The sequence below is a fragment of the Adiantum capillus-veneris genome, chromosome 7 (genome assembly GCF_014529385.1).
Source record: "Adiantum capillus-veneris isolate H3 chromosome 7, ASM1452938v2, whole genome shotgun sequence".
NCBI classification, from domain to species: domain Eukaryota; kingdom Viridiplantae; phylum Streptophyta; class Polypodiopsida; order Polypodiales; family Pteridaceae; genus Adiantum; species Adiantum capillus-veneris.
In genome coordinates, this window is record NC_140937.1 from 138,226,647 (window position 1) to 138,247,154 (window position 20,508).

The window sequence follows — 20,508 nt, forward strand, 5'->3', positions numbered from 1 at the left end:
AAACCCAGTTTTTTCATGTTTGCTGTATTTAGCACTTTATCATTGTCCCCAAGGTTCCAATTGTAAGAGATCCATTATCCTTTTGACATGCTCCATGGCTCCTTTTGGATCCAAAGGCCCAAAGGGAACTAAGAAAACATGTATATAGTATCTGTATTGAGCGTGACTATAAAAACTTTGATGATAGGTCAACAGAATGGCAAAAATGCAACTTTTTTGTACCTATTTTTTTTTCCCAAAAAAAAATAGTGAGGTAAAAGCAACCATATGTTTTGGTCACCAACCCATTGAAGTTAACGGGGCATTTTATCTCATGTCCGACAAAAATCCCCACTCTTATTTATATGCAATCAACCGTAAGAAATTGTTGTTTTGGGCAAAATGCACTGGTCCATCAACTTTGGAGGCTTGTAGTGACCAAGGGATGAGAAAAATTACAAGTTTCTCATTTTTCCATATGTAGTAGTTATTGAACTGTAAGCTCATGAAAGGATTTTTCAAAATGAGTGGATCTGCTATGGTTTTGGAATTTTTTCCCAAAACCCTAAAAGGACACTTTTATGTCCTGTTAGGTTACCATTCTAGTGTTAATATTCAAAAATATACTCATTCATTGATAGGCCCAATTTCTTCACAGTGTTGAAATTTGTCTTTAACTGCAACTTCCTTGCCTTATTATTGGTTACATCTAGCGGTATCAAATTTTTCCATGCCTCTTTGAGGGAATTGCCATCTTGTATATCACACTAGCAAACAACCAATATATGACCTTCCTTGCTCCTTGGTGGAAGGCTTTAGACTATTGAGGAATAGGATTCTCTTTGAGCAATGAATGTTCACCTTCGTGTTCACCTTCAATGAACTCTTAATCATTATGGAAATTTTGGACTCTCAAAGGGCCCTATAAACATGCTCAGGGGGTTCTAATGTACAATCATGTTAACATATCATGCGAGTTTATCAAGAGGGCTTTTCTATTTTTGAAAACTCGTGCAATTCAACAAAGAGACATTAACAAGAGGGTTTTTAATCATTTTTTTATAAAACGATTAATTCATTAAAAGAAGAGGAGTCAGTTCATTCATGTTTCTCGGGGGTTTTAAAGTATCCTATGATTGCATGTTATATAGGGGGTTCTTAATTGTGGACCCCCCAAGTAAACATGTTGACTTTATTCTTCTTCTCCAAAATGGATGCACTAAAATTTTTACAAATGAACCCAAAACTTTTCGATGGACTTTTTGGAATTAGAATGCACTCTTTGAAATATTTTTATTGATATATAGCATGCCATGAGATTCCTTATATTCTAGAAGCTACACCTAGATCAAACCATAAAAGCACATTGGCACATGTACAATATTGAAGTATTTTGAGAAATTGCAACTAGATCATGTAGTTGATTCTCTTCTTAGCTTTAGGTTTTAGGATTTATAGTATAAGCTTACCTAGCAAAATTTCTACATCTATTTCTTCTACTTCATAGAGCTTAAGGAATAGACTCTTGTTATAGACGTTACTTATATAACTATTAAGTAGTGTATCAATTACTTCACTCAAGAAACTTAGACTCTTCTTGAACCATTGATTGATGTTCATGTGTTTCCCATATCTTTTAGTTGTATTCTTTAAAACCAAATTCCTTGAAAACTATAGTGACATTAAACTATAATTTTTATTAATATTTAAAACATACAAAAAGTGTGCATTGTAGCAGTTGAACAATCTTGCAAAAGTTTCTTTGCTCTGATAAGAGGAAACTTCCTGTAAAAAAAAATTCAAAATCACTTTGCAACAGACCTAGCTATGATAAAGAGACAAGTTGAATATCTGTATTCGTGCTCGACAAATAGACGACTTCACGCCATAAAACATGAAAGACATTTACTTATTACAACAATGATCATTTTTCCTACAACAAATATATGAGAAGATACATCAAATTTCTGACCCAGGACAAAAAGATCTCAAACTGATTATTGACAATGTTGTGGTTAGGAATATTTTTCTAAATCTTTCCTGGAAAGAGGTCATTTTCATAAGATATTACTAAGTGGAGATGTATTTGATGCTCAAAAATATGAACGACGTAAAAGACATCAACAGAGAAAAAGCACAAATGTGATGACAAGCAAATAGCTCCGTGAACTAGTTTCTAGCAATCACTTTCAAGCTGAGGAACCTCCTATTTTTTAGCTTGAACACACACAAATCTATGTAATCAAGTTTAATTACTCTTTGTTTCAAGCGTCTTGCATCCATTGAGTATTTCCTAGATCATGAATGCTAGTCTCATTTATCTTTTCTAATTCTAGTAAATGGTTTTAGATCTTGAAGAGGTAATAAGTTTAAGCTCTACTTTGTTTCCTCTCTTTTATTTATATTAACTATCTCTCTAGTCATCAATTCATACAACTAAAAACTATTGCTTTCAATCATAACTACTTCTTTTGCAATGTATGTCTTTGTATATGTGAGGCCAAGGGCTAGGTGGGACGGTGGGCATGGGTCTCCATACTACCTTTCGTGCTCTATCTTATAGGTAGCCCATGTGCCAATCCCCACCTAACCCTTGGCATCATATTTCTAGTCCCCACTTGGCTCTTGGCCTCATAGTATCTATCATATTTGAGGATGACATCTCGTGTGAGTATAAAGAATTCAAATTACAACCTTAAAATAGTTTCCAAGTGCTTAGACTACTCTAAGATACAATAAGAGAGAAGAGCAAGAGGAGCTCAAGTCGAAGAGAAGGATTTTTAGGCTTTCTATTTGTGTTGAATATCTTGTCTTTTTCTTTTGCTGATTTGATGTGTATTTTATTGATGTAATACAACTTGTTTTTTGATGCTCTTGATTAGTTCATAAAATTCCCATGCAAACACTCTTGTGACTTCTAACAATTTTGCTTGCTCTTACTTGTTGATGCAAGTGGGAGAAAGAGGAGGGCAGTGTCTGGAGTACCGGATAGAAATTGCAAAAGCGATGCTAAAGAGTTCGTCAATACTGAACTTTTGGATGAAGCTACTAGAGAAGCAATCAAGACAAACTAGAGTTCTCTTCATATTACTACAGTTCCAAAATGAGGGTTATGTTCTTTACAATGTTATATTCGAATAAAATGTAATAGTAATAATATTTACTTGGTTGGTCTAGATCATTTTTCTTCAATGAGGTTAGAGCACGCTCCACGTAGCCAACAGAGACCTGTTATTTCATAAAAATAAAAATCTTTGCAAAACATCTCAAATGAATAAGTGAAGGATGAGTTTAGGAAATGAAAAGTCCATGAAAATGGAAAGTCAAAAGACTTTTCATCTATATCAAGAAGTGGTCGACTGTGCATTTCTTCTTCTTTACCTTTCTTTTAGGGTTTTCTTCTTTTTTAGAGTTTCCTTCTCTTTGAAATTTTCTTCCACTATGCAGGTAGAGTTTGGTTACACTATGTTAGTGTTAAGGCGGTTACGCCGCTAGCGGAAGCTAAATAGCGAGAACTCAACCAACAACAGAATTTGTCAGACGAGGACGGAGCTTGACCCGCAGGCGCATGGAAACAACTAGGTGGGTGTCAAATCACCTACTCGACCTTCTAATGACAATCACTACTAAGGAAATCAAATCTAAGTTCTAAAATACGCAAGTGACTGAAATTCGTACTACGAATGAATGCTATACGAAACAGGATCTAGAATCATTGAATCGATCTCAAACTCAAGGGGAAGTCTATACACTAGGTAAGAACAACACCCTAAAGACTTGAACTACAAAATCAACCTATAACCACTCCGTGCGGTAAACGCGTATGAAGACAGGCCGAAAAATACAGGTGACCGAAACTTGACCCCGATGGTACTAATGTGTAGCTCTACTCGTTGTGGTTCTATAGATATGCTGCACGCTCTATTCCGACACACGAGTTGGAAGAAAACTCACACCGAAGCTCGTAGGAACTTACCACACGTAGAAGCCGATAGCGCGCACTCTTGGTATCTGTGCGTAGCTCTCACCGTTGCTAACACAATGGCGGTGTCGCTTCTCCAATGGCGGCCCCGTAGCTCGCGTAGCAAGAAGATAAGACTCTCTCTCTCTCTCTCTCTCTCTCTCTCTCTCTCTCTCTCTCTCTCTCTCTCTCTCTCTCTCTCGCACAGACACAGTCACGGCGCTCAAAAACTCCCTTTGATTAATTGAATTCTCTTAGGTTACAAAACTTTGGCTTATATACCTCAGCCTTGGAGGTGAGAACATCTCTAATTATTTACATCAACAGGTGAAATTACTTAGGGATTACAAGCCGGAAACTCAATTGAGTCCCGTTACTTAATGAATGGCTCAAATCAAAATTAATGTCGGAAAGACATTTATTACAATCAATGGTTACAAAATGATGGGTGTGAGCAAAAATGTGGGTGTGATCCTCTGCTGGCTCAACACTTCCTCTGCTGGCTCAACACTCCCCCCCTCCGCGTTCATGTCGTCCCTGACATGACTTTTAGGCTTGGTCAATAGAGTCCTGTCGTCTTGAGCATCTGCAAATGTGATTCGTAGCGTAGGTTGCCGATGGTCAAGGTTGGGCCGAATATTTTGCTTTCGTGAGTGAAAAAGCCGGTGTAGAAAGCTTCTTCGAATGTTTGCATGTGGAAGCTAGGCAAAAACATAATTCTTTGGTATAAGAGATGTAACACCTTTGGTGATGGCTGCAATGAAAGATCATACATCATATCCGTCACTGTGTCGGCCGTCGATAGTAGACTCGAGGTCGTGGCTTTATCTGGCGTGAACACTTCAATGCATGCTAAGAGAGTCCTGCAGATCTTCTTTAGCATCTGACACGAAAGGTCGGGAGAGCCAGTAAAGAGTTTGATGGTGCCCGTTAGGGTTTTCACCATGTAGGCTTTACCTATTCTCTCTCCTGCCTTTGGTCCTGGCATCCTTGGGTAATTAAGCCAATTTGGCTTCTTTTCTGCAATCCTGCCATGCTCTTTCCAGCTTCTGACTCTTGGCACCGGGCAGAAGGTTGCATCCTCCCGAATCTCCTTTGGAGCCTCTACCAAGTAGATGAGGTAGGCTGGGTATTTTTTCAGCCAACCTTTCCTCCATCTAGGTTGAGAATCTACAATCTTCTTTGATTGTTCATCTTTTGTGATGTCGCCTTCGTAAAGAGCGACATACTGCTCCTCCTCTATTCTCTTTTTCGTCTTTATCACTTCAAATTTCATCAGAGGGAAAGGCACGCTGGGTTGCATCCACTCTTCATGGAGCACTTTTGTGTCTAAACCTTGAAGTCTAATGGAGATGAGGAGTCTCCTTTCCCATTCCATTTCCGCCTTGGCACTTTCCTCTGTTGACTTTTCTATTTGGTCCTAGAGCCTTTGTTCTTCTTCTTCAGAGATTCCTGAAGTTGAGGCCACTTCTTGAACTGGGGCTGGATCTTCAATTGTGATTGCCTCTCCAGTTTCTGGTAGCTCTATGGCTGCTCCCCCTGCTTCTTCTTGTGGTGTCTCTGTTTCTCTTCTTTGTTGCTCTTGGAGGTCTTGGAGCTGTTTGCGGAGGGCCTCATTTTCTGTCCTTAGTGTTTGGTTTTCTGTTGTGAGCCTCTCCTCTGCAGCCAATGATCCCTCCGCCATGTGCAATCTTTGCACTTGCTCTAACCTTAGCTCTCTTTGCAAACTTCTGACCTGATCTTCCAGAGCTGGTACGAGGGCTCCCTCTTGTTCTGTTCTTGCTCTGCTAGCTCTAGGGGTGGTCCTGAGTCTCGTGATTGTCCTTTCTTGAAGTTCGACTCTTTCCCTTAGCTCAATGAGCTCATCCTTGGCTGCCTCCCGCTCATCTTCTATTCGCTCCTTTGCTTCCTGTGAACTTGTTACCTCTCTTGAAGCTTCGGCTAGTTGGAGTATCAAGCCATCTCTCTCGTTTTCTGCGTCGTAGAGTGATGCTTTATGACTTTCAGATTCAGTCATAGCATTCTCTAACTTCTTCTGCAACTCTGCTTCCTTTTGTTTTGCTGTCTCAATTGCTACTTCCTTTGCTCTGGATCTTTCTTTAATCTTGCTGAGCAGTTCATGCACCATGTGCATGTCTTTTTCATCTTCATCTGTCAACTTGACAGCTCTTTCTTCCACCACCTCCAATGGCTTCGGCTCTTCTAGTATGTTCTGTTCGTCCATTTTCTCTTCACTCTCCATTGTACCCTTTGTCTTTTCCTTCGTCCCTTCCCGATCATCTTATTTTCGTAGGGATATCCCATAAACTGCCTCCAGGGCCTCTTCTTCACTGTATCCGATCGCTACCAGATCCTCATAATCATCTTTCTTTTGCTGAACTGGATCTATCTCCTTTTCCTTGGTCCCGGCCTCCGGCTTTTCCATAACTTCTGTTTCTATTTCTATTGTGGTCTCCTCCACAATAATTTCCGTCTTCTTCGGGCTTGGTACATCAGTAAAGGAGGGCTGATTGTCCTCAGTCATCTTGGCTTTCCCTTTGTTTGCTTGCCCGTCTTTCTCTCGAAGTTCAGTAGACTCATCTACTTCCTTCTTCTCCTTGTCGTCCTTTTTCAGCTCATCTTTTAAAAGCTGTACTTTCTCTTCAGTATAAGGCTCGACAGGTTGCTGCTCCAGTATGGCCTCCGACTCCTCATAAGCTCTAATATATTGATCATATTGATCAACATGTGGCCTGGCTGAGCTGGTTCCGACTTTAGTGGGGTCTGGCACCCACATTTCTTCAAAGTCCCCCTTTAGAGCTCTTTCCGCTCTAAACTGCTCCACCAGCCTTTCCATTCTTGCGGCTTTTTGACTTTTGGTTTGCTTGGGATCAGCCTTCTTCTTCGCTTTCTTCTTGAGCGGCTCGTCCACAGCCTCTTCAGGTTCTGAAACTATTTCTAGTTTTCGGCGTGCTCTTGTGGACGCCCTCTTGGATACTTCTTGCTGTTCTTTCTCTTCATCGGCTTCTCTAAGCCACTCATTCTGGGAGGGAACCCGTGGCCCTTGATCCCTCGCTCCAATAGCTTTATAAGCTATTCTTGTTAGGATTTCTCCTCCTCCTATGTACTTTGGCTTCTGGTTGTGCATGGCGATTACTTGCTCGTGGATGTATTGAGCATAATTCACCTCTTTTGGCATGTTGCTCTTCAGTGCCCATGTGATGGTTGTCGCAATGGCATGGGGTGGTGTAGTATACTTCTGCGGTCTTTTACTGCACACATGGAGAAACTGGTTGTATAATCGGCAAAGGGTTGCCACTCGTTGATCTGCCATATCTCCGTAGGTTGTATTTTGTTTCTTTGATCCATAGACCTCTATGGCCTCCCTTCTTTCTCTGACAGAACTCCCTTTGTTGTGCAGCTTCAATGCATCTGCAATGAGCTGTAGAGTGATCTGTACTTCAACTGTTTCTCCATCCATGGCTGTCAACGTGGCTTTCCCATCCTTCTGAATGGATGTTGCCAACTCATACACTCTTCTTGTGTCTACACCTGATGGTCTCGAGGTGAAGAACCTGTGTAAGTCAGCCTTTTCCAGGTATCTGCTGATGTTCTCTGATCTGCTATAATCCACTAATTCTCGTGGGATCATAGGTACATCGACCGATTGCCCTTGAGGATCTCTGAAAGTCCCCTTGTAGATCTTTATTCCCTCTTTTTCTAGTACTGCTTCCTCCACCCAAGTCTTGGTTGGCTTGAGGGTTTTTGTTGGAATATCAAAAGGTTCTGCTTCTGCAAGAGCATCCTTGATGGTTGGTCTTTTTCTCTTAGTTGCCGATGACTTAGCGGAATCCATGGATCCTGTAACTCCAATTACAGAAGTTAGCGTCTTTTTAGTACTGAAAGCCGAAATGAAGCTTTTAACTATTCAAATGACTTGAAAATTGAAACATGAGCTATTCAGGGCCTAAGGATGCAATGTAGGTGAAAAAATATGCAAACTGGGCTCAAAATCATGCTGGAGACATCATACGCGTATGATGTCTTTTGTGTCAGAATGACTTCATATTGGTTGTGCTTGTAGCTGATAGTGTATACATGAGTATTATATGCTTGGATTTGAGTTTGGATTCCATTTAGTCAAGTTTTGGCCAGTTTAGTCCAGTTCAGGCTCTTGGCAAAATTTTGAAAGGGAATTGGATTTTATGATCCAAATTGGGTAAAACTTGGTGGATTACTTTCAAATGGCATGTAGAACACTTCTGTTTGGTGGTTGAAGCCCTGAGGTGCCAAAATCACATAGTGAGACATCATACGCGTATGATGTCTTTTAGTGCATTTTTGGACCAATTTTCTCTATAAGCTTGGTTTTGGCTTTAGATAGGCTTATTCAGTGGATTTATCAAGTTTGGATAGAGTTTGGACTAAAAATGACTCTGGAGACATCATACGCGTATGATGTCTTTTTCATCAATTTTTCATGGGATTGGTTCTGTGGACTCTCCATGTGCTAGTGAAGGACTGTTTATACTCAAATCTTGGTTTGGACTTGAATATGTTGGATTTGGGACAAAAATAGGCTTTGTATGAAGGATTTTCTCTTAATTGGGCTAATGGGGTGATCCACTTGACCAAATGGTTCCAAACTTCATATGTAGCATGTATTAGATATATATAATGGATGTATGATGACAAATGAGCATTTTTGGCTCTGTAAGTGCAAATAGACATTACACGCGTATGATGTCTTTTGTGTCAAAATGGTGCTTTTTGGTTCCAGATAGCTTGTAGATGTGTTAATCAACAATCCTACAAAGTTTCAATGAGTTTGGAGTTATTTTGACAAAATTAGGACCAAAAATCAATTTTATGGCCTACTTTGCGTCTTTTTGGTTTTCCTTGGGTTTTCTAACTCCAATTCTCATGATACTTGGTTCATAGGATGTGATTAACATGTGAAATGAGGCTATGCACTCAAATGTTGAAATGGATGTGAAAATCATGCTGTGAGACATCATACGCGTATGATGTCTTTTGTTGAAATGTTGGTTTTTTTGTGCAAAGAATGCTTTGTGCTAGTGCCCTAAGCCCTGCTAACTAGTTTTCAACTTAAAAAGTCATCAGTTTAGCTAAAAAGCCCCCTTATAGGCATTTCAGTCTCCGAAGTCGTCTTTTTGCCTTGGAGTTGAATTTCTTCAACTTTTCTTCTCGAGAGTTGCATTTCCAGCTCATTGGATATGTTGTGAAGCCACCTATTTGGTTGAACTTGACTTTGGCTCCCCGTTCTCCATCTTTCTCCATTTGGTTGCCCGAAAGCGTCTTTTTCACCATCGGTAAGTGAATCAGCTTTCTTTTGGGTTTTGCTTGCAAACATAAGTCATCCATGTATATTTGAAGCTGCTTGTGAAGTTTCATGTCATTTGGTCGTCAATTTTAGCCGTTATGCCAAAATGACGCTTTGTGTGTCCGCAGCCGAATCGGTTGTTCTGACCTACTTTTGGTGATCCAAACCCGGAGATACTCCATGGTTGCATTGCCCTCGATGTTGTTAAGCTTCCTGAGAAGTTTTGTGTCGTTCCGACAATTTTTTTCTGTTTGCCTCTTGCAGGCTCTGTTGACCTAGGGTTTTTTCAGTCGTTCTTTCTCGAGCTTTGAGTGTTAGAAACTCATCTCCTATACTAGGGTAACCCACCTCTAAGTTCTTGCAAGGTTTGGTTAGGCGGTTGTGCCCCTACCTAGCGTTCTTCCCCATTCCCCGTCTGCTCTTGTTTCTTGGTTTTGGTGAGTTTTCGCGACAAAAGTTAACGATAAGCATCAAAAGCTTATGGCAACGAGTCTACCTCTCATGTCTAGTGTCCTCTGAGCTCTCGTAGCAGTCGTAGAAGGCGGTAGAAGGTCGGATGCTCCTGTGTGCTCTTTGCTCTCTCCAAGAAGGTAATAGTGGAAATGAGCTTGATAGTGAAGTGAAAAATACTTAACTTCGGGCTTCCCGGATCACTTGTTACCAAATTTGACATGTGCTCCTATCTCGTCGTGAAATGCACTTTAGGATTTGAAATTTCTCAATTTGGACTCCTTTTGACCTGTTTCTGAGAAATCTGTCCACTTTGCCAAAATTTGTCATTTCGGGCTTTCCGCAACTTTTTCAGAATTGTACCCAATTTTTACCATGGGTTGCCCTTGTCATTAGGACCATCACCGTCTATTCTTTTCTTTTTTCCGATCTCATTTCACCTGCTTTTTTATTTTTCTTTTACTTTTATTAAGAAAATCATAAAAAATAAAGAAAATAGCAAATTGAAGCCAAAAAATTCCAAACATACACGATAAATAGCTGGTAACCCTGTGTATATGAATATACACTTCTTTGTGATTTCTGGACTTGGATTACCACTTTTTAGCTCCAAAAACACTCTTATTTAGTGATATTTACACATCTAGAGACCCAAATTCATCATTTGATCTCTTCTTGTTGCAAAACAAGGTATATAAGGGCATAAATATTATCAATATCCGCAATCAAACATAAAAAATTGCAAAATCATGTAAGACACTGCCCTTGTAATATAATTTTTGTTTTTCTTTGTTTTTCCCGCTTGTAGCTGCTTTGTAGCTCCTGTATACCTCCCCCCCTCCTAGTCTGAGTCCTCCCGGACGACTATGAAGTGTCTGTGGGCGAAGCATTGTAGTTGTTTTGGTCATAAGTTCCCAATGCAATTGTAGAGCGACGATACAACATTCTTTCCAATAAAGCTGCTCTTTGTTTGATTGATGGATTGGTGGTCGGGTTTTGGGTTGGTTTTGGCAATTTGGTAGTAGAATCAGTAGATGGATTCTTCGTTACCTTGTTGTCTTTTTTCACAATCCAAATCTGCTTCCGCTTTGCTTGTGCTTGCCACAAACTCTTTGCGACCCAAACCTGCTTTGTTCTGTGTGTTGATTTCCTCGCCTTGAAATACCTAGGAGTTTCCGTGGATTGTACTGAAGGGAGTTCCCGTTTACAAATCTTTGGGATCCAAATTTGCTTGCTGTAGCTTTGTGCCGTCATGAACTTCTTTGGAATCCAGATCTGTTTCACTGTCCTTGATTGTCTGGAATCACTCTGTTGTCTGGTATTGAAGACTCTGTTTTCCACCTTTGTGTTCTCTGGCACGGCCTTTTTTGGTCTCCATACCAACTCTGACTCCGTTTTTTTCCAAGGTTGAGCTGTTATATTATTGCTTGTCTTCCTTATCCACTGTTGAGAATTCCTCGTCGAAGAGTAATCCGGTTGTCTAGAAACTTTTGGTTGCCATTGCTTCTTCTTTTTCTCTGGTTGTTGTTTATCTTTGTCTTTGGATTCGTCCTTTGGAGTTGGCTCTGCTCCTTTGGTGAACTTAACTTATTGACTTTCACCTTCGTATTTGATAAGCACTGATTTAGAACTCCAGTCAATCATTGCATTGTATTGCTTCTGCCATGGTTGTCCTAGCCATAATGGATGTTGTGTAGCTTGGTCTTCAACCACGTAAAACATATGAGGATACACATACTGGTTAATCTGTATATGTAAAATTGTGCATCCGACAGTTTTGATTGAATTCTCAGAGTAACTCTTTAACTCTTGCTTGGCAGTTTGTAGTTTAGTGTCATTTGTCAATTGTCTATACAAACTGAGTGAAAGTAGGTTAGCTTGAGCTCCTGAATCCAATAGTGCTCTGGCTTTGATTTGGTTGGTTCCTACTTTGCATTCAACGATGGGTTCTTCTTTGTCATTATCCATTTATGTTATACTGACTGCGTTTATTCGTATTGCTCCTTCATTGCGCTATTTCTGACGCAGTAGTCTTCTTTTCTCCATTCTTTCCTTCGCCTCGGCTTGCGCTTCCTCCACAATCTTTTTCGTTTTCTGGACACACAGCTCTTCTTGATGTATTTTGAGAAGCATGTCTTGGGTTAGCGGCAAAAGATACTTTTTCACTCTGCATCCACTAATCCAATTGGGCATTTCTTCTCCGTCTAATGTAGCAAGCTTGACGGCTCCACTTGGTGATAGATCTTTAATCACCAGAGGTCCCATCCCTCGCTTTTTAAGCTTCTTAGCATGCTGTTTCAGAGTGTAAACTAGAACATAGTCCCCAACCTTAAACTCTTTAGTCCGCACATGCTTATCAAAAAATTCCTTTTGTCGCCTTTTTTGAGCGTAGATAGAAGCTACTGCTTTTAGGCGAAGCTCGTCTAGCTTTTCCAGGTCATCTATTCTATCAGAAAGCTCGTGCCCTGTCCACTCTAGATCCTTAGCCACCCTTAAGGTTGAAATCAAGAATTCTATTGGTAAGATAGCATTTAGCCCAAAAACCATGTTATATGGGGTCGTTCCTATTGATGTTTTATATGCTACCCTATATGCCCATAATGTTGAATGCAACTTCTGGTCCCAGTCAGTTCTCGACTCAGATACAATCTTCGTAAGGACCGTGCATATGGTTTTGTTTGTTGCTTCAGCTTGTCCGTTTGCTTGTGGATGATACGGGGCTGATTTCCTATGGATTACCATGAATTCATCTAGAAGGATCTTTATCACTTCATTTATAAAATGTGTGCCTCGATCACTCACAATTTCTATTGGCAATCCATATCGTACAAAGACGTATTCATACAGAAATTGTGTCGTGGTCCTGGCATCTGCTTTTTGAGTTGCCTTTGCTTCGACCCACTTTGTTAGATAGTCTGTAGCCACAATGATGTATTGTGCATGAGTCTTATATGCAGGAGGTGAAATGGGTCCGACATAATCAATCCCCCATTTTGCAAAAGCTCTTGCCCCCATCATTGGTCTAAGCGGCATATCATCTCTTTTAAGTGGTACTTTGGTCCGCTGACAGTCATCACACCGTTTAACGTATTCCTCAGCGTCCATATGTAATGTTGGCCACCATATTCCTGCGGCTAAGACAAGTTTTGTTGTCTTATCACCTGAGAAATGGCCTCCACCTACTCCTCCATGAGCTTGCTCCAGGATTATCACATACTCAGACTCTGATGCGCAAATCCTAAGCTGGTTGTCTTTACCTCTCTTATAGAGTTGATCTCCTATTAAAGCGTAATCTCTAGCTTCTGTCTCTACAGATTTCTGACGAGCTTTTGACGTTCCTTCTGGGAAAGTTCTATTTGTGAGATATTCAACAATATACTGACTCCATTCTGGAGCGATCATTATCTGATATAATGTCGAATACTCGGCTGGCGGTTTTGATGAACATACAATACATACAGTGACATATTCATGTACGCTTTCTTTCATTCCTGGCCAATAGACTCCCAATTGTAACAAATTCCTATATGTGTTCCTTCTTGAACAATGAAATGCACATTCCTGAACATGTGCTTCGCGCAGATATATATTATATTCCTCAGGATTGATGCATAGTCGTAAAACATGATCATTTCCCAATTGATACAACCTTCCTGCAATCAATTGAAGATTCTTGGATTGCTGAATAGCAATATGTTTCAGGTTGTATTCTCTTCTATCGAACTCTCCTCCATAGGTTAATAGGTTAACGACATTTTGAGACCACTTAGGTATCATTTCTATGTTGAACAAGTACGCGTCTGGCATGTCGTCATCTACTCCTATAGGGTCTTCTCCATTCGTCAATCGCGAAAGATGATCAGCTCTAAGATGTGTTTTTCCTTTCTTTACTACTACCGTGAAGTCGAATTCCAGTAAGATAATGAACCATCTCACTATTCTCCCGGTATTGCATGGTTTATTCACTAGGTAGAGCAAGGCTTGGTGATCCGTAAAAAACACAAACTTGTTGGCTAGAAGATAATGCCGAAATTTCTTCACAGCATAGATCATTCCTAATCCTTCTCGCTCTGTTGTGGTGTAATTCTTCTCTGCATGGTTGAGCTGTCGACTGGCGTAACAGATAGGAAAATCCATGTTTCCTTCTTCTGGCTGAGCCAGAATGCATCCTATTGCATATGCCGAAGCATCTATATGCACATGGAATATCTTCTCCCAATCTGGTGATTTCAAGACTGGAGCAGTAATGAGTGCCTCTTTCAATTTCTTGAACGATTCCTCACACTCCTCTGTCCATTCAAAGTTCACTATTAGCCTGTAAAGTGGTTGGCCTATTATAGCGTACATGTAAATGAATCGTCTATAATATCCACAATGTCCCATAAAGCTCTGTACTTGTTTCGCATTGGTTGGTCTAGGCATATCCACTATAACTTTTATCTTCTCTAAATCCGTGGATATTCCGTTTTGTGAGACAATATGTCCCAGAATTCTGCCCTGTCGGACCATAAACACACATTTCTCAGGATTGAGACAAATGCGATATGTCCTACATTTCTCAAATACTTTTCTTAGATGTTCTAGATGCTCATCTCTCAGTAGAGAATGTACACATAAGTCATCCATGTAGATTTCTAGAAACAGCCTTAAGTATGCTTTGAAAGCATGCGTCATCAGCCTCTGGAAGGTTGCGGGAGCATTGGTTAGACCAAAAGGCATAACCCGATAAGCATAAATTCCCCACTCCGTTGCAAAAGTTGTTTTATGTTGATCTTCCAGTGCTATGGCTAGCTGGTTATATCCTGAAAAACCATCAAGAAAGGAGTATGTTGTTTTCCCTGATACACGCTCTAGAACATGATCAGTTATCGGCAGAGGATAATTGTCCCTGATTGTTGCAGCATTCACTTTCTTTAAGTTGACACACACTCGGAGTTTTCCATTCTTCTTAGGTACTACCACAATCGGAGATACCCAATCAGTGTGTTCAATCTCGTATATGAATTCAGCTTCCATTAGCTTATCTATCTCTTCCTTGATTCGCTTAGCAAAAGTATCGTTATATGTGTATGGTCTCTGTCTGCTAGGCTTTGCGTCTTGTTTCAGTGGGATTGAGTGTTGGCATATCGATGGGTCAACTCCCTTTAAGTCCTTATAAGACCATGCAAACACATCCCTGTACTCTCTGAGAAGACTCAAAAGTCTCTCTTCCTCGCTTGGAGACAAATCTGTGGCTATGTACACCGGTCTAAGCGTCTCACCTGGAGCTGCTAAATCAACTTTTTTTGCATCCTCCGGTCCGTCATAAGATTCGTTCTCCTTCCTCTCTCGAATAGGTGGGGTTAATATCACCTTCCTATCCTCTATTGTGAATTTCCTATAGTGAGAGGGAACATCCATGTTTTCCTTGATTTTGACGTTTTCGTCCTCTCCACTCTCAATTTCTGTCGTCCAAACTTCCTTCAGAGTTTTCTTGAGCTCTCTGTACTTGTTTCTACGTTCTAACTTGGACTCCGTGTATTCTCTGTTGCGCTTGTTCTTTTCTGATTTTTCTGTTTCAGTTTTCGTTCCATTCTTTTGAACTTGATTTCTTGAGCCTCTTTTGTCTTTTCGTAAGCTCTTTTGATCACTGCCTCTCATTCTTCCAGAAATCTTATCCTTAACACAATCTTCAGCCTTTACTAGCATTAGGAATTGATTTTTTCCTCTTATTCTAGGCATCGGATTGGTTCTAACCCCCTTTGTTTTTCTCTTTGCTCTATAGCGTTTCTGGCGTTGTTTAGTTTGGTTCGGAAAATCATAAAATCGGACATCCATTATAGTTTCTTCGTTTCCGCTTGAATTGTCCGTTGACTCGTTGTCTGCTTCATTTCCCCACTCTGGATGATCGGAATGTCGTGAAACACCTCCTCTTCATCTTCCTTTTCCAGTGTATCGTTCTTTTCAGTTTCTTTTTCGAGTACAGTTCTCAACATGAAATACGGAACCACGTCGTACCCGTCCTTGTCGCAAAATTTTGTTGTGGGACCATCCGGAATTGCACAAACATCTAGGGTTGCTAGAATGTGTGTCCATTCTAATGGTTCAAACGTGTCCTCTGGAAAGGGTTCTCCTACATAAGTTTCGTCTTCGATAGCCCTTTCTAAAACACATTCTTCTCGTTTCAGACTTCCACATTTCGAAGCTCCACACATCCATAACTCCTTGGGTTTACCTAACCAAGCTGGAAATTCGGATCCCGCCAAAGTAGCTGAATCAAACTCCTCTACCGGTGTTCGGTTCACATCTTTGTAGCTACGGTCTTTCAGGTTCACACGTGTAGTGGTTTCCATATTTCTCAAGTATATGTGATCGTAGCCCCAATCTTGGACCATTTTCAACTGTCTCATGAATGGTCTTCCCAATATGATATCATAGTTATTCTCCTTGGCAAAATCGACAATAGCAAAAGTATGTTCGTATTCAATGCCGCAAGAAGTCACTACAACTTTCTCTAATAACCCCATAGGTTTCTCCATGTGTCCATCTGCTAATTGGAGTTTCAACGTAGTCTTCCTTATTGCTGGTTTCCCCCATTTTTCCAGATTTCTTTTGTAGCAATGGCTACCCCAGCTCCGTTGTTTAGTATTGCCATCGTGTTTACTCCTTGGAATTCAACTGGTAAGGTTGTATTCCCCTCTTCACCTTCGCAATACTCTCCGACCTTGTTTAAGGGTACAGGCTTAGCGTTCTTTTGTGGTTTACTCAGATCTTGTATACCCTCTTTCAGTCTCGATGTTGGGCCTGTTATCCCGAATTTCTCCAAGCATTTTCCTACAGTTGTCCACATATGTGGTCTTAGCCTCAAAAGCTCAGCTAGAGTGATAGTGTATGTCACTGGTGTTGACAAGATCTCTATCAATCCTTGCGAGTCCATGACTTTTTCTGATGAAATTCTTCGTGAGGGAAGTTCTCTAATCTCGGATTTTTCTTCATACTCTCCTAAGTATGAAGGTAAGGTTTTCAGTGAATGAGGTTTGCTCTCCATTGTTCTAACAGAGCCCCCATCTCCCCAGTAAGATTGCAGATCCAAGTCCACTTGAGATCCTGCCTCAAATTCCACTATGGGAGGATTCCTGATGTCCTTTTCTCAATTTTTCTGATTAGCTTGGCAACTTAGCTCGTTTGCAAAGTTTGCCTCTCTCACTTGTTTCCAAAATTCATTGTAATCCTCATCTTTTCCGTAAATCCTCTGTATGACTGGATGAAAACTCTCTATCTCCTGATCGGCTGTGTTCAATACTATGCGGTCATCCTTTTGTGTATTTTCAGGCTTTTGTGCACTGGGAGTCTTTTCAGCTACCCGTGAAACGATAGTCTCTTGCTGAATTGGGTTTTCCTTTCCACAATTCATTGTTTCTTTTGGTGGTTCTAATAAGGCTTGTGCAGTCTCGATCATTCTCTGGCACATTTCAAGTCTCTGCTTTTCCAATTCCACGTTTGGGTATGTCATCCACCTCTGTTCTTGTGTTTGGTTGTTCTTTAACCTAGCTTCGTAAGCTCTCATCAGTGCGTCCAATGGTTCGTGTACTTTGTCGACTAGCACTGATCCCCCTGAGCTTAAGCTCACTGTTTCTTTGATACTCTTTTGTTTCGTTCTTTCCGGGCTCATCTCTCGTTTCCCGTTTTGACTCTCAAGTTTTTCTAATCTAGCTTTAGTTTGCTTTAGTTCCTCAGCTAGAATAGCGTCTTCGCGTTCTTTTCTCAACTTCATGCGTGCTTTTCTAGCTTTCCATGTGTTTTTCTGACTCCGCGGTCCTTGACTAACCACTTCAGTCGCTAACTTTCCATTCTCAGGTTCTCTAGTGGTTTTCTTAGCTTGAGCTCTAGTAACAACTTGCGTTGGTATCAGAGTTTCATTTTCAGACCCACTGCTGGTAGGAATAGTTTCTAACATATTCAATGTCGTCTTTTGCACTTTGTTTGGATTCTTTGAACAATCCTCAATGAAGTGATTAACCCCACACTCAGTGCAATAAGCGTTAATTCTAATGATTTCCGTATGTGGGCAAACATTCATCAGATGGTCACCCCCACACTTGTAACAGGGTCCTAGTGCTGGTCTTGGTCCCATTTGATTCGTCCTTTGTGGATAGGATGGTCTTTGTCCTGTTAACCCTCCATGAGCTATGAAAATCAATGTTCTTGCGTCCAAATTGTATCTCTCTTCATCAGAAGCACTTGTAACTGTTGGTGTTCCAACATTCCCAATCATGCCCCATGGTTCTGGTTGTTTCGGTTCTTCTGGTGGGTAATACATAGTTGGAGACATGTGTGCACCAGATTCTTCATAATAGGCTTGAACAGGCACTAAGGCTTGTTCTTCCTGATTCTCTAAGGTTGGTGCATATCTAATGCCCACTGGTCTTGCTCCTGGTAAAGGTGGTTGTTGTTCCAATACCGGTTGCGGTCTTTCTATCCCCATAGGTCCTGGTACATTTCCCGTTGGGTATCGAGGTACTGGATGTATCTGAGGTGGTGCTAATTGAGCAGGAGGTGCATACTGGCGCTCCCTTACATACCCTTTGTTGTAATAACACTCCTCTGTTGGATGATTTGTCCATTTTTGTTCAATAGCACACCATTTCAGTGTTTTTGGCAATGGTTTTTGGTATGGTGCCATCCTTTTTAGAGCATCTTCTATCATTTGCTCTACATTTGGCATGGTTGTTGTTTGAACATTCTTTTTAGTGGTAGTCTCGCTCGCTACGGAGGAGGAGCTACTGGATGCAAAATCTGTATCCGCTGACACCTCTCCATAAACCGTACAGTTATCCACTAAGTACAATGCCTCTCTCGTTACTTGCTCGAAACTTGTACAAGCTTTCAAGTGCAAGTCCTTCTTGAGAGTGTCGTTCCTCAGTCCCTCAATAAAGAGAACAGATAGTCTGTCATCTTGTGGTCGTTCACGTACTGGACATCTCTCAATGTATTGTTTGAAGCGAAGTGAAGCTTCCTTCACTTTTTCGTGTTCTCTCTGTTTAAAAGCATATATTTGTGAGACCGTATTGTGCTTAATCCCTCGTTTTGAGAATTCCTCAGCAAACTCTCTTAGCAAATGGTCAATGTCATGGAATCCCCCTATGTTCATTGGTTGAAACCATGTCAATGTAGTACCTTCTAGAGTAAGACCAAATCCCTCGTATTGTGTATGGAAATCTGTTATCTGCTCAGCTCTTAAGACTTGCTTAAAGAGTGACACATGTGCATACGGATCTCCTGAACCACCATACTTCTTTGGCATACACTTGGCTACTTGAGATGGTCTCATACGTCTATGATCTGCTACCAATCTCATTGCTCCTGTGTCTCGGCTAAAGCTTTCTCTAGCATCATGGACTTCATGGGTTACCCTTGTCGGTTCCTCTGCCCTGAATCTACTACTGGGAGGTAAATGTGATGGTTCCGCTTCAAACCTTGGACCTGGAGTGGTATAGGTGGGGATTGGAACTGCACTACCTCGATTCGTCTCCATTGACTCTCTGGAATGTAATGATCCCATTGGTCCGAGCTTCGAGTCCCAAGGTTGACTGAAAGAGTCAGCAACCTGAGTTCTTTGTCCTCCTGTTGTCATTGAGTTTTGCACTCCAGTTGTTGGTGCTGGTCTATGTGAGCTAGAAGTAACATAATACTGATGTAGTGGTCCCCCAAAGTATGTATATCCTTCGAATTCTTTCTTGCCCATTGTTGAGTATTGCCTGCCATACTTATCGTAAGCGGCAATTTTCACTTCCGATCCCTCTGTGTAGGTAAAGACATAGAGTCTTTTTTTGTCTGTCAACTCTCCGGTGTAGGATTCTTCACATCTATAATAGAGATCTTGCTCCCCATTATTATATTTGTATAGCCCCACATAGATGTTATCAGTGTTGATCCTTGTAGTTTCATTCTCTCTTCTTAACCTCGCATTAGGGAAGTTCATTATTGGTGCTTTCTCCTCGAGTTCTTCATCTATTTTGGCTTTGGTGCCCATCAATCCCCACTTGTCCACAATGTTAGGGTTTAGGACTACCAAGTACATGGTACCCTCGTCATCTAGATATCTATCTCCGCTATAGCTCACAGGCACTAAGTCCTTGAACTCACTAGGTCTATCTTCTATCTTTACACAATAGCGGTCCATTCCATCTTTGTAGATCTTGGCACCTTGCTCATTGTCGTACTGGTATTTTATGAACAATAGCTTCATGGTGGCGGAAGGGTTTGATGATCCTGCTGCCATATTTTCTCTGTTGTTCCTGTTCGAGTGTTCGGTGAAAATCTCGTAAGACCTCTCCGAAGAAGTATCAGAAACACTTCCTTCAAAGATCGGCTCTAATGGTTGCACCCAACTTTGGTTTACACTTCCCTCGGTTGATATGACACTTGCTGGTTCCCCTTGTTTTGGTTGATTATTCCGGAGATTCCTGCCCGATCTCAAATTCATCAATTCCCCTAAAGGACTGTAACTTTTCCGTCTCGGCAATTTGTTTTCCCCAAGTTTTTGTGGTCAGAATTGATCCAAACTGACTGATACTTGGTCAATTGTTTAATCTTGTCAGTTGGACAACTTCTGTTTCATCAAGTGAGAATTTTGTCGCAGTTATGCTGAAAAAGACATTATACGCGTATGATGTCTTTTTTCACAGATTTTGACTATTTTGGTTATGCTCACTCTCAGTGGCCCCTTTATGCTCTGTTCACTCACAAAATTCAGTTTGAACTCTGTTTGAGCAAGTTATGGCTAGTTCAGGCTTTTCTTGGCAATTTTCTGCTT